This window comes from Eutrema salsugineum, unplaced genomic scaffold (assembly GCF_000478725.1).
Source record: "Eutrema salsugineum unplaced genomic scaffold, Eutsalg1_0 scaffold_11, whole genome shotgun sequence".
Lineage (NCBI taxonomy): Eukaryota > Viridiplantae > Streptophyta > Magnoliopsida > Brassicales > Brassicaceae > Eutrema > Eutrema salsugineum.
The window spans coordinates 9,557,953-9,568,676 of record NW_006256901.1 but is presented as its reverse complement, the minus strand read 5'-3'; the positions used below and the strand labels follow the sequence as shown (position 1 = coordinate 9,568,676).

Here is a 10,724-nt window from a genome sequence, read left to right as displayed (position 1 = left end):
TTTTCAGGTTTATGATCACAAGAAGCCAAGCCAGAAGACAAAGAGAAAGAGCTGTTCACTTGGAGAGGTTAGGAATGAATCAGCAAGTTGGGAATGAGCATCAGGCTCAAGAAGCATCACGGTCAAAGAGCTGGTAATGGGATTGGAAATCAGGCTCAACAGGCTCAGGTCCATCAGGGACACGCTCAGGGTGAACCAAGACCGACCTCAGGTTAATCCACCACAGCCCCACCCAAACCCTCCCATACGTCATCAGCCCCAACCAGTCTTTGTTGGTGAGAATGACCGAGCTTATGCACACCAGTATGGAGCAGGAATCAGGCCACCTCCTGTCCAAAACAACAACTTTGAGGTGGAGCATCTGGATCAGTTTGACAGAGTTTGTGATCTCACTAAGATCAATGGGGTATCTGAAGACAGTTTCAAACTGAGATTGTTCCCATTCAGCCTTGGAGATAAGGCACATCAGTGGGAAAAGAACCTCCCAAGAGGATCCATCCACACATGGGAGCAATGCAAGATTGCCTTTCTATCCAAGTTCTTCTCAAGCTCAAGGACTGCAAAGCTAAGGAACCAGATTTCCAGCTTCACTCAACATTCTAATGAGACCTTTGGAGAAGCTTTGGACAGGTTTAGAAGCTACACAAATAAGTGTCCACATCATGGCTTTTCAGAAGCCTCTCTCCTTAGCACTTTGTATAGAGGAGCTGTTCCTAAGATCAGGATTCAGTTGGACACAGCATCAAATGGAAATTTCTTGGCAAAAGAAATCAATGCAGCTATGGAACTTGTTGAGAACTTAGCCATGAGCCAAGACACTTATGGGGAAGATTATGATAGAAGCTATAGAGGAGAAGATTCTGGTAGACACCAAGAGCTGGAAGAGAAGTTTAAAGTGTTGAATATAAAGCTTGACAAAGCCCTAGCTGCCACTCAAAAGCCTATACACTATGTGAGTGAGGAGAAGAGATGCTTCACAAATATCAATGAAGAGGGTCTCACTCAAGAGGAGTTGCACTTCATTGGAAATCAAAACAAGTTCAATGGTTACAACAACTTCAACAACCACCAGAACTTGTCCTATAGGAGCAACAATGTGGCCAACCCCCAAGACCAAATATACCCTCCTCAAAGCTTTGTTCAACAGAATCAGTACCAAGGTAACTCCCAAGATCAACAGGGTTTTCAGCAACCAGCGGTTCAGAATCAAGGGAATAGCTTCACAAATCAAGTCAGCCTACAGCCAAAGGCTCCACCTCCTGGTTTTGGCCCACCAACTGTTCAACAAAGTCCTGATTTCAATGTTCTTCTCCAACAGCTCTTACTAGGACAACAAAAGATGGTATCTGACCTGGAGACACTAGGTACTGAACTAAAGTCTATTAAAAAGAACAAGGGCATCTGCACTTCTGAACCACAAGTCTCTCTTCCTGGTAAAGCTCTTCAAAACTCAAAAGATTATTGCAATGCCATCTACTCCAATGAGGACTATTCAGCTGCTGTGCAAGAGATTGAAGACCTCCTTTATGGTCAAGTTTTTACTGAGAATGCACACACTCAAGTAGATGAGGACACCATTATAGATGATTTCATTGGCTTCTTACATGAACTCAATGAGGACATTGAGAGCAAAAGTGTGGGGGCAGCCGGTTCAGTTTTTTCTGTTCAGCAAGGAAATGATTCAGTGTCTATTGAAACAAAGGAGCATCCAACTGGTCAAGGAAAGCTAACAGATTGTGCCTCCACCTCTGAATCAACTCAGATGAAGCCCACCTCCCTCCCAAAGCTAGGCAACCCAGGGAAGTTCACCATCTCTTGCACTCTTGGAAACTTTAGAGTTGAGAATGCTTTGTGTGATTCAGGCTCAAGTGTGAGTATAATGTCTAAAGATATGATGGAGAAGCTAAAGGTCAGGTCTATAACGTCCTACCCCTCTTCTATCACCTTTGGTGATTCCTACTCCAAGAAACCATATGGATTTTTAGAAGACTATCCACTTCAAGTTGGTGAATGCATAATTCCCACTGATTTTGTGATCATGAAGATGAAGAAGACCAAAGAGCTCCCCCTATTGCTTGGAACTGCATTTCTCAACACCACTGGTGCAATGATTGACTTTGATACTCAAAGAGTGGTGCTTACAAAGGTGGATAAGGATGCCTTTTACCCTGTTCAACCACCTTTAGCTGAATTTTGTGGATCAGTTGTTCAAGAGATAGAACCCCCTAAGGTACTTGAGATGAAGTATGTAGGAAGTACTGGGATTTTAGGTGGATCCCAATCTCTCTCAGCTGTGGAAATGGAAAAAGAACCTCACACCAACTCTGTTTACAAGGATGGGACTGAACAGCCATTGATCAGAGAAGAAGACATCTTGCTCTCATGGTCTCCTACACTTAGTGATCTAAGGATGATTAACACCAAAAGTGATGGCTCAGCATCAGAAGACAAGAGTATTAAACCTGATCTTTCTTCTCAAGACTTTGATCTCACTCCTTGGGTTGATGATGATGGTTCTCTGAAGTATAAGCTGGATTGCAATGGGAAGCCAGGTCTGTTTGCTGAAGTGAGGGCATGTCTCACAAGGGCCATCTTTGATAAAGACCCAGATGGTATTCAAGAGCTGGTGGACAAAGGTCTCAAGGTGGGATCTCAAGGACAAGGGTCTAATGGTTCCCAAAGGCAGCAAACCAACTCAGCTTTCTTTCTCAGGACCATTGAAGTGCTGAAGAGCATCAGTGCTCAACCTCACCCCAGCTGAAAACAGGTTTTTGAAAGTCAAACTTAGTGACTTTAAACAAAGTGCTCTTGGGAGACACCCCAAGCTTATCCTTGTATATAATCTTTTTATTCTTTTCTCTCATTTCTTTTTATGTTTTAGGATCTTTTGATGGGTTTTGTGAGTTGGTCTCAGGTTCTAGGTGATTTTTGGAGGACATAGCTCAGTGATGAATGGAATGGAGCATGTGAGAGAGCTGAGAGAAGTGTTTAAGGACTGAAAAACTTGGAGAACGCCTCAGTGCTACCTAGGTGTGCGGTTTGGATCAAGAAGAGCCCAGGCCGCAGCAGGACTCGCAATTTACTCCGGCCTGGGCATGCTACCTAGTGAAAGATGTCCAGGCCGCAGCAAGGGAGTTCAGGCCAAGAGTTCTAAGTCCCAAACCCTGCTACCTGGTGCTGCGGCCTAGAAACAAGAGAAGCCAACCTGCACATCCATTCGCAAAACACTCCAAGTTAGGTGTGCTAGCTGGGAAAAGAGAAACCAGGTAGCAGCATAAGAAGATTGGCCAATTTTCTAAGTAAAAAAAAAACCCTGCGGCTTAGGTGTGCTACCTGGGAAACACAAGACCAGGCCGCAGCAAGGGAGTTCAGGCCAAGCCAAACCCATCTCCAGTGGTGTCTGGCCTCATCTGGTGCAGATACTCACTCCCCTTTTGCACAAGAACCACACCAGGTATCACTCCATACACTTGTACATGAGCATTTAGCATTTTTCTTTATCTTTTGCATTTCATGTTTGATTTTTTTTCTCTTTCTCATGCTTTTATAACACAAGGGACTGTGTTATTTAAGTGTGGGGGAGGGGTTTTGTGTTTACTAATCATGTTTATTCTGATCTTATTTTCCTTTTCACTTTGAGTCTCATTTTGCATTCATCTAAGTGCATATAAAAAACCAAAAAAATGGAAAAATCTGAAAAAATTTTCACAAAAAATGCTCATGTAGTTGCATTCTCATTTTTAGGATTGAGTCTAGATTGCATTTGCATGTAGGTTGCATCTTGCAAGGAGTAATGATAGGTTTTTTAGAGAGTACATCACTTTGAGAATTTGGATTAAATATGCTTGTGAAATGACTTCTTTGCTTGCAAGGCTTGAAATGATTTGAATCTGAGAAGCAAGTTTGAATTGAACTCAACTCTAATAAGTGAAAACCTTGAACTTGACTTGAAATTATCTTTGATGCATTGTTTGAATAAGCTTGTGGATACCTATATACATATTTGAGCTAGAATCCTGTTTTTACCACCCTCTTCCTTAGCTCAAATAGCTGAGTCCACATCTGGATCAGTTTTCCTCACCTTGAACCCATCCTTCCTTCAAGCCAAATGTTTGTGTGTGACTGAAAGGCCACCTTGGATCAAACTTAGCAGAAAGTGTTAGGTTTAGAGCGACAAGGGCAAGTCTCATTGAGTGTTAAGTTCCATCATCAAGGAGCTGAGAGATTTGGTGAGAACTAAGTGTGGGGGAATACTTGTTGGTGAGTGGAAAAAGGAGAGATGAGTGGAAATAAAAGGAGAATGGTGGGAACTAGGGGATAGAAAAAGAAAAGAAATCAGTCTTGGAGTTTTGAGTCAAGAAAGTGAGCTCTAGTGTTTTGAAAAGAAAAAGTCTAGCCTCTAAGTGAAAAGAAAAGAAAAGAAGCCCAAGAGCTCAAATGTTTTAAAAAGAAAGAAAAAGAGGCTAGAGGTTACAAAAGAAAGTGAAAAAGAGCTATGTAAAGTTTGGACTCCAAGACTTGAGTGTGAAAATGAAAAGTGAGTCCCCTAGTGAGAGGAAAATGAGTTTGGAAAGTGAGGATCTTGAGAGGTTGAGCAAGTGAGAAAGCTTTGAGTAGAGTGTGGGGTGGGATGAGTCCTTGCCCTTGTATGCATAGGTTGCTTTTTACCTTTAGCATTCTGCCAAAGTTTGGTCATTCATAGAGAGATCCCCTTGCTGCATTGAACCCACCCAGGCGCTGATGAGATCATTTTAGTCTCATTACCTCACCCTAGCCAAACTTTGCTTGTTTGAACATTGCATCATTTGATCCACTTGGTAAAGAGCTTAATGAATGTCAAAGAGTTGAGGAATAAGAGAACTTGTGGAGATTACTGTTGAGTTGATACATCAGAGTATGGTCTTGCATTGCATATTGAGCATGAACTTGAATTCTCTTAGTTGTCACTTTTCTCTTTCAAAGGAAATATGAACTCCCAATGCATTCAACCTCTCTCTCTCATTTGTTCTTTTTGCTTGAGGACAAGCAAAGGATAAGTGTGGGGGAGTTGATATATTCATAAATTGCATCATTTAATGTACATATTCTAGTCAAAATCATGTCTCATTTGCATGCATTTTAGGTCTTTAGGCATTGTTTTAGGACTTAGGAGATTGCATTAGGTCCAAGAGAGTTTTGCATGTTTTGGAGTGTTAAACAGGTGGTGCTTTTGGAGCCAATTTGGAGTGGATGATGTGATTCAGATGAAGAAATGGAGTTGGAATGATCAAAAATGGTGAAAACGAGCAATTTTGGGTTTCTCGGCAAAATGGTGTACTGAAGGTCGAAGGTTCTCGACCAAAATCCTTCCCGCGGGTAGCTTTCTCGGCCAATAACACATACCGCGGTCAAGTCTCTTGGCCAAAATCTCCGGGTGCAGACACGTTTCCGAAATCGCCTGTCCGGGGAACCTTCCGGTCAGATTTAGCTGTCGGAGTCTTCATAAAGGTTGGAGATAATTGAGTCAAGAGTTCATAACAGTTGGAATCAAGGCATTTGGACCACAGAACTGAAAGATATGGTAATCGGAAGACGAACAGGTCTCGCACTCATTCCGGAGCAATCCGATACCCCTGAATGATCGCCTGTCCGGGGAGCCTTCCGGTCCGATTCAGACGGCGGGTGCTTCATAGAAGTTGGAGAGCATTGCATCACGGTCTCTTAGCAAGTAGAATCGTGGAATTCGGACGCGTGAGCAGAGAGATAAGCTTGTCGGAAGGAACCCCAGTCTCGCAGGTATTCCGGACCGAGCAGATCAGTTCTAAAGGATGCGAAGGACGGTGCACTTCCAGGCCGATTTAGTTTCCGGGTCCTTCATGAGAACCATAGACATTTGAGCCTTCTTTCCAGAACGTCCAAGATCATTCAATTCGGATCTATGAGCAGAAAGATACAGTCTCCGGAATGGACACATGTCTAGACGCCTCTCTGGTCGTGTACATGCACTGCAAAGATGTGCCCTCCAGGAAGCCTTACACTTCCCAAGCACCGAAGCTTTCTTCACCAAAGTTCGAGATAAATGAGTCCTCTGTCTTCTGCAACCGAAATCATTCAATTCGGACAAGTCTCATAGGAGTTACACTCTCCGGAATGCGAAGTGGTCTAAGCTGCTCTGGATGCTGCGAGTTGGAGAGGAAGGAGACCAAGCCGCAGCAACACTCGCAAATCACTCCGACTTGAGCCTGCGACCTAGGTGCAATAGAGACCAACCCGCACAGTTTGTACATTCCCCAGAAACCGCCTTAGCCCTGCGAGTTGGAGAGGAAGGAGACCAAGCCGCAGCAACACTCGCAAAACACTCCTACTTAGGCGTGCGGCTAAGACAAGGCGATTCAGGCTTCACAAGACAAGTCTTCATCTACTGCGACTTAGGTGTGCGACCTGGGACATACTGGACTGACCCGCAGGATTTCCACTTGACCCAACTGAGCCGGGTCAGTACCCAGTTTGTCCTGGGCTGACCCGGTCCATTAGCACTAGGTATATATAGTTTTTTGGGAGAAAAACCCAAGGATGTTATCTTCTACTTAGTTTTCTCTCTAGTTTTCTTTCCTTTTTAGTGTAAAAACGTTTTGGATTAAGAGAGATCTCAAGGATTTAATCAATCTAAGTCTGTTTGTCATCATCTCATCATTTCATTTCTGCTTCTAATCATGATTAACATCATCTCTTGCAAAAGATTAGATGTGTTCTTCATGATTAGTGAGTAGTCATCTTTTAAACTTCTAGGTGTGTAGATTAGGGTGCTTAGATGTTTGATTGGTGATGTTTAGGGTTTAGATTCTCATTCCATTTCCTTAGTTAGTTGCTCCTAATGCCAGATTTCCTTGGGAAAGTGAAATCTGGGTTCATAGGCATTTCATGCACCAAAAGTGTTTGATGAAATGCCTGAATGAGCTAACTTAAGGGTTTATGCCTTTTTCATCATGGGAATGATTTGTTAAATGCATGAATGACATATTAGAACTGTTTCTTAATGCTCATTGATTCATATTTCACAAATGATGATTTGGTTTGAAAGTGGATTAGTGTAGAGATTAATGCCTTCATGAGAGGATTAGTCTAGATTAGAGTTCTAAGTTGAAATGTTTGAGATCATGTGATTGCTTGTTATGTCTTTCTGTATAAGATTCAGTCTTCTTGGTTGAGAGATTGTTTGGTCACTTATTAGGCTTGATGCATTATGCTTGCTGATTGCTTGATTATATCTAATGGTTGTTAGACTTGATTAAGTGATTTGCAAAGGGATTATTGTCATGGGAATGAATTAATCTGATTAAGAAGCCTAGACTAAAGAGTAGCAAGTGTTGCATTATGTTCTTAGCATCATGATTCAATATCTAAAGCACCCTAATCAATGATCACATCTAGAGGTTTAGTTTTTATCATTTGCTTAATCACCATCATCTTGTTTTGTTTGCTTGCTTAGTTCATTAATCATAGCTTGTTTGTTTCTTGTTTTATGCTTTCTTGTTGCTGGTTTCACAAAACTCATCTTTGATTACTTGACTTAAGAACCTATCACATAAACTAGTGCCTAACTACCATACATATGGATTGACACCCCTTATACTACTTTGACAAGGGGATTGATAACCCATCTAAGGCTTTAAAAACCTTAGTTATCAAGGATCTGTTCCTAAGATCAGGATTCAGTTGGACACAGCATCAAATGGAAATTTCTTGGCAAAAGAAATCAATGCAGCTATGGAACTTGTTGAGAACTTAGCCATGAGCCAAGACACTTATGGGGAAGATTATGATAGAAGCTATAGAGGATAAGATTCTGGTAGACACCAAGAGCTGGAAGAGAAGATCAAAGTGCTAAATATCAAGCTTGACAAAGCCCTAGCTGCCACTCAAAAGCCTATAAACTATGTGAGTGAAGAAAAGAGATGCTTCACAAATACAAATGAAGAGAATCTCACTCAAGAGGAGTTGCACTTCATTGGGAATCAAAACAAGTTCAATGCTTACAACAACTTCAATAAACACCATAACTTGTCCTATAGGAGCAACAATGTGGCCAACCCCCAAGACCAAATATACCCTCCTCAAAGCTTTGTTCAACAGAATCAGTACCAAGGTAACTCCCAAGGTCAACAGGGTTTTCAGCAACCAGCGGTTCAGAAACAAGAGAATAGCTTCACAAATCAAGTCAGCCTACAACAAAGGCCACCACCTCCTGGTTTTGTCCCACCACCTGTTCAACAAAGTCCTGATTTCAATGTTGTTCTCCAACAGCTCTTAATAGGACAACAAAAGATGGTATCCGACCTGGAGACACTAGGAGCTGAAATAATGGCTATTAAAAAGAACAAGGGCATCTGCACTTCTGAACCACAAGTCTCTCTTCCTGGTAAATCTCTTCAAAACTCAAAAGATTATTGCAATGCCATCTACTCCAATGATGACCCAGCTGCTGTGCAAGAGATTGAAGACCTCCTTTATGGTCAAGTTTTTAATGAGAATGCATACACCCATGTGGATGAGGACGCCATTATAGATGACTTCATGGGCTTCCTACATGAACTCAATGAGGACATTGAGGAACAAAGTGTGGGGGCAGCCGGTTCAGTTTTTTCTGTTCAGAAAGGGAATGATTCAGAGTCTCTTGAAACAAAAGAGCTCCCAACTGATCAAGCAATGCCAACAGATAGTGCCTCCACCTCTGAATCAACTCAGATGAAGCCTACCTCCCTCCCAAAGCTAGGCAACCCAGGGAAGTTCACCATCTCTTGCACTCTTGGCAACTTTAGAGTTGAGAATGCTTTGTGTGATTCAGGCTCAAGTGTGAGTATAATGTCTAAAGATATGATGGAGAAGCTAAAGGTCAAGTCTATAACGTCCTACCCTTCTTCTATCACCTTTGGTGATTCCTACTCCAAGAAACCATATGGATTTTTAGAAGACTATCCACTTCAAGTTGGTGAATGTGTAATCCCCACTGATTTTGTCATCATGAAGATGAAAAAGACCAAAGAGCTCCCCCCTATTGCTTGGAACTGCATTTCTCAACACCACTGGTGCAATGATTGACTTTGATACTCAAAGAGTGGTGCTTACAAAGATGGATAAGGATGTCTTTTACCCTGTTCAATTACCTTTAGCTGAATTTTGTGGATCAGTTGTCCAAGAGATAGAACCGCCTAAGGTACTTGAGATGAAGTATGTGGGAAGTGCTGGGATTTTAGGTGGATCCCAATCTCTTTCAGCTGTGGAAAATGAGAAAGAACCCCACATCAACTCTGGTTACAAGTATGAGAATGGAGGGCCATTGATCATAGAAAAAGATATCTTGCTCTCATGGTCTCCTACACTTAATGATCTAAGGATGATTAACACCAAAAGTGATGGCTCAGCATCAGAAGACAAGAGTATTGAACCTGCTCTTTCTTCCCAAGACTTTGATCTCACTCCTTGGGTTGATGATGATGGTTCTCTGAAGTATAAGCTGGATTGCAATGGGAAACCAGGTCTGTTTGCTGAAGTGAGGGCTTGTCTCACAAAGGCCATCTTTGATAAAAATCCAGATGGTATTCAAGAGCTGGTGGACAAAGGTCTCAAGATGGGATCTCAAGGACAAGGGTCTAATGGTTCCCAAAGGCAACAAACCAACTCAGCTTTCTTGCTCAGGACCATTGAAGTGCTGAAAAGCATCAGTGCTCAACCTCACCCCAACTAAAAACAGGTTTTTCAAAGTCAAACTTAGTGACTTTAAACAAAGTGCTCTTGGGAGACACCCCAAGCTTATCCTTGTATATAATCTTCTTAATCTTTTCTCTTCTTTTTCATGTTTTAGGATATTTTGATGGGTTTTGTGAAGTGTTTTCAGGTCTAAGGTTACTTAGGAATGCTGTGGTCCAAGGACAAATTGAAAAGGAGTCTGTGAACAAGCTGAGGAAGGACTTCAGGAATGAAAACTGGTGAGCCGCCTGGTGTGCTACTTGGGTGTGCGAGTTGGACAAGGTCAGGTCCCATCTAGCACACCTTTTCGCAAATCACACCTACTTGGGTGTGCTAGTCAGTTCTCCCCTGATCCAAGTAGCACACATGCTCGTAATTCACACCTACTTGGGTGTGCGAGTTGGTCCAAGACAAGCCCATGCCGCACAAGGGAGTTCAGGCCAAGCCAAACCCATCTCCAGTGATGTCTGGCCTCATCTGGTGCAGATACTCACTCCCCTTTTGCATAAGAACAGAAAAAGGTATCACTCCAAACACTTGTAAATGAGCATTTAGCATTTTTCTTTATCTTTTGCATTTCATGTTTGATTTTTCCTCTTTCTCATGCTTTTATAACACAAGGGACTGTGTTATTTAAGTGTGGGGGAGAGGCTTTGTGTTTACTAATCATGTTTTCTATGTTCTTATTTTCTCTTTTGCCCTTTTGAGTCTCATTTGATCATGCATAGCATTTAGTGTATATAAAAAAAAATGTTCATGTAGCTGCATTCACATTTTAGGATTGAGTCTAGCTTGCATCATATAGGTTGCATTGTGCATGGAGTAATGATAGTTTTTTTTTTCTTGAGAGTACATCACTTTGAGAATTTGGACCAAATATGCTTGTGAAATGATTTCTGTGCTTGCAAGGCTTGAAATGATTTGAATCTGAGAAGCAAGTTTGAATTAAACTCAACTCTAATAAGTGAAAACCCTGAACTTGACTTGAAATTATCATT

The 10,724-nt window shown here is 41.9% G+C and overlaps 1 non-coding gene across 1 annotated transcript; it reads right to left on the bottom strand.

Annotated features, from left to right (window-relative positions):
* Positions 1-562: 562 nt before the first annotated feature.
* On the bottom strand, positions 563-669 carry LOC112090063. Its single transcript, XR_002901422.1, has one exon. It is a non-coding gene; the product is annotated as a small nucleolar RNA R71 (small nucleolar RNA).
* Between the last annotated feature and the right edge of the window lie 10,055 nt (positions 670-10,724).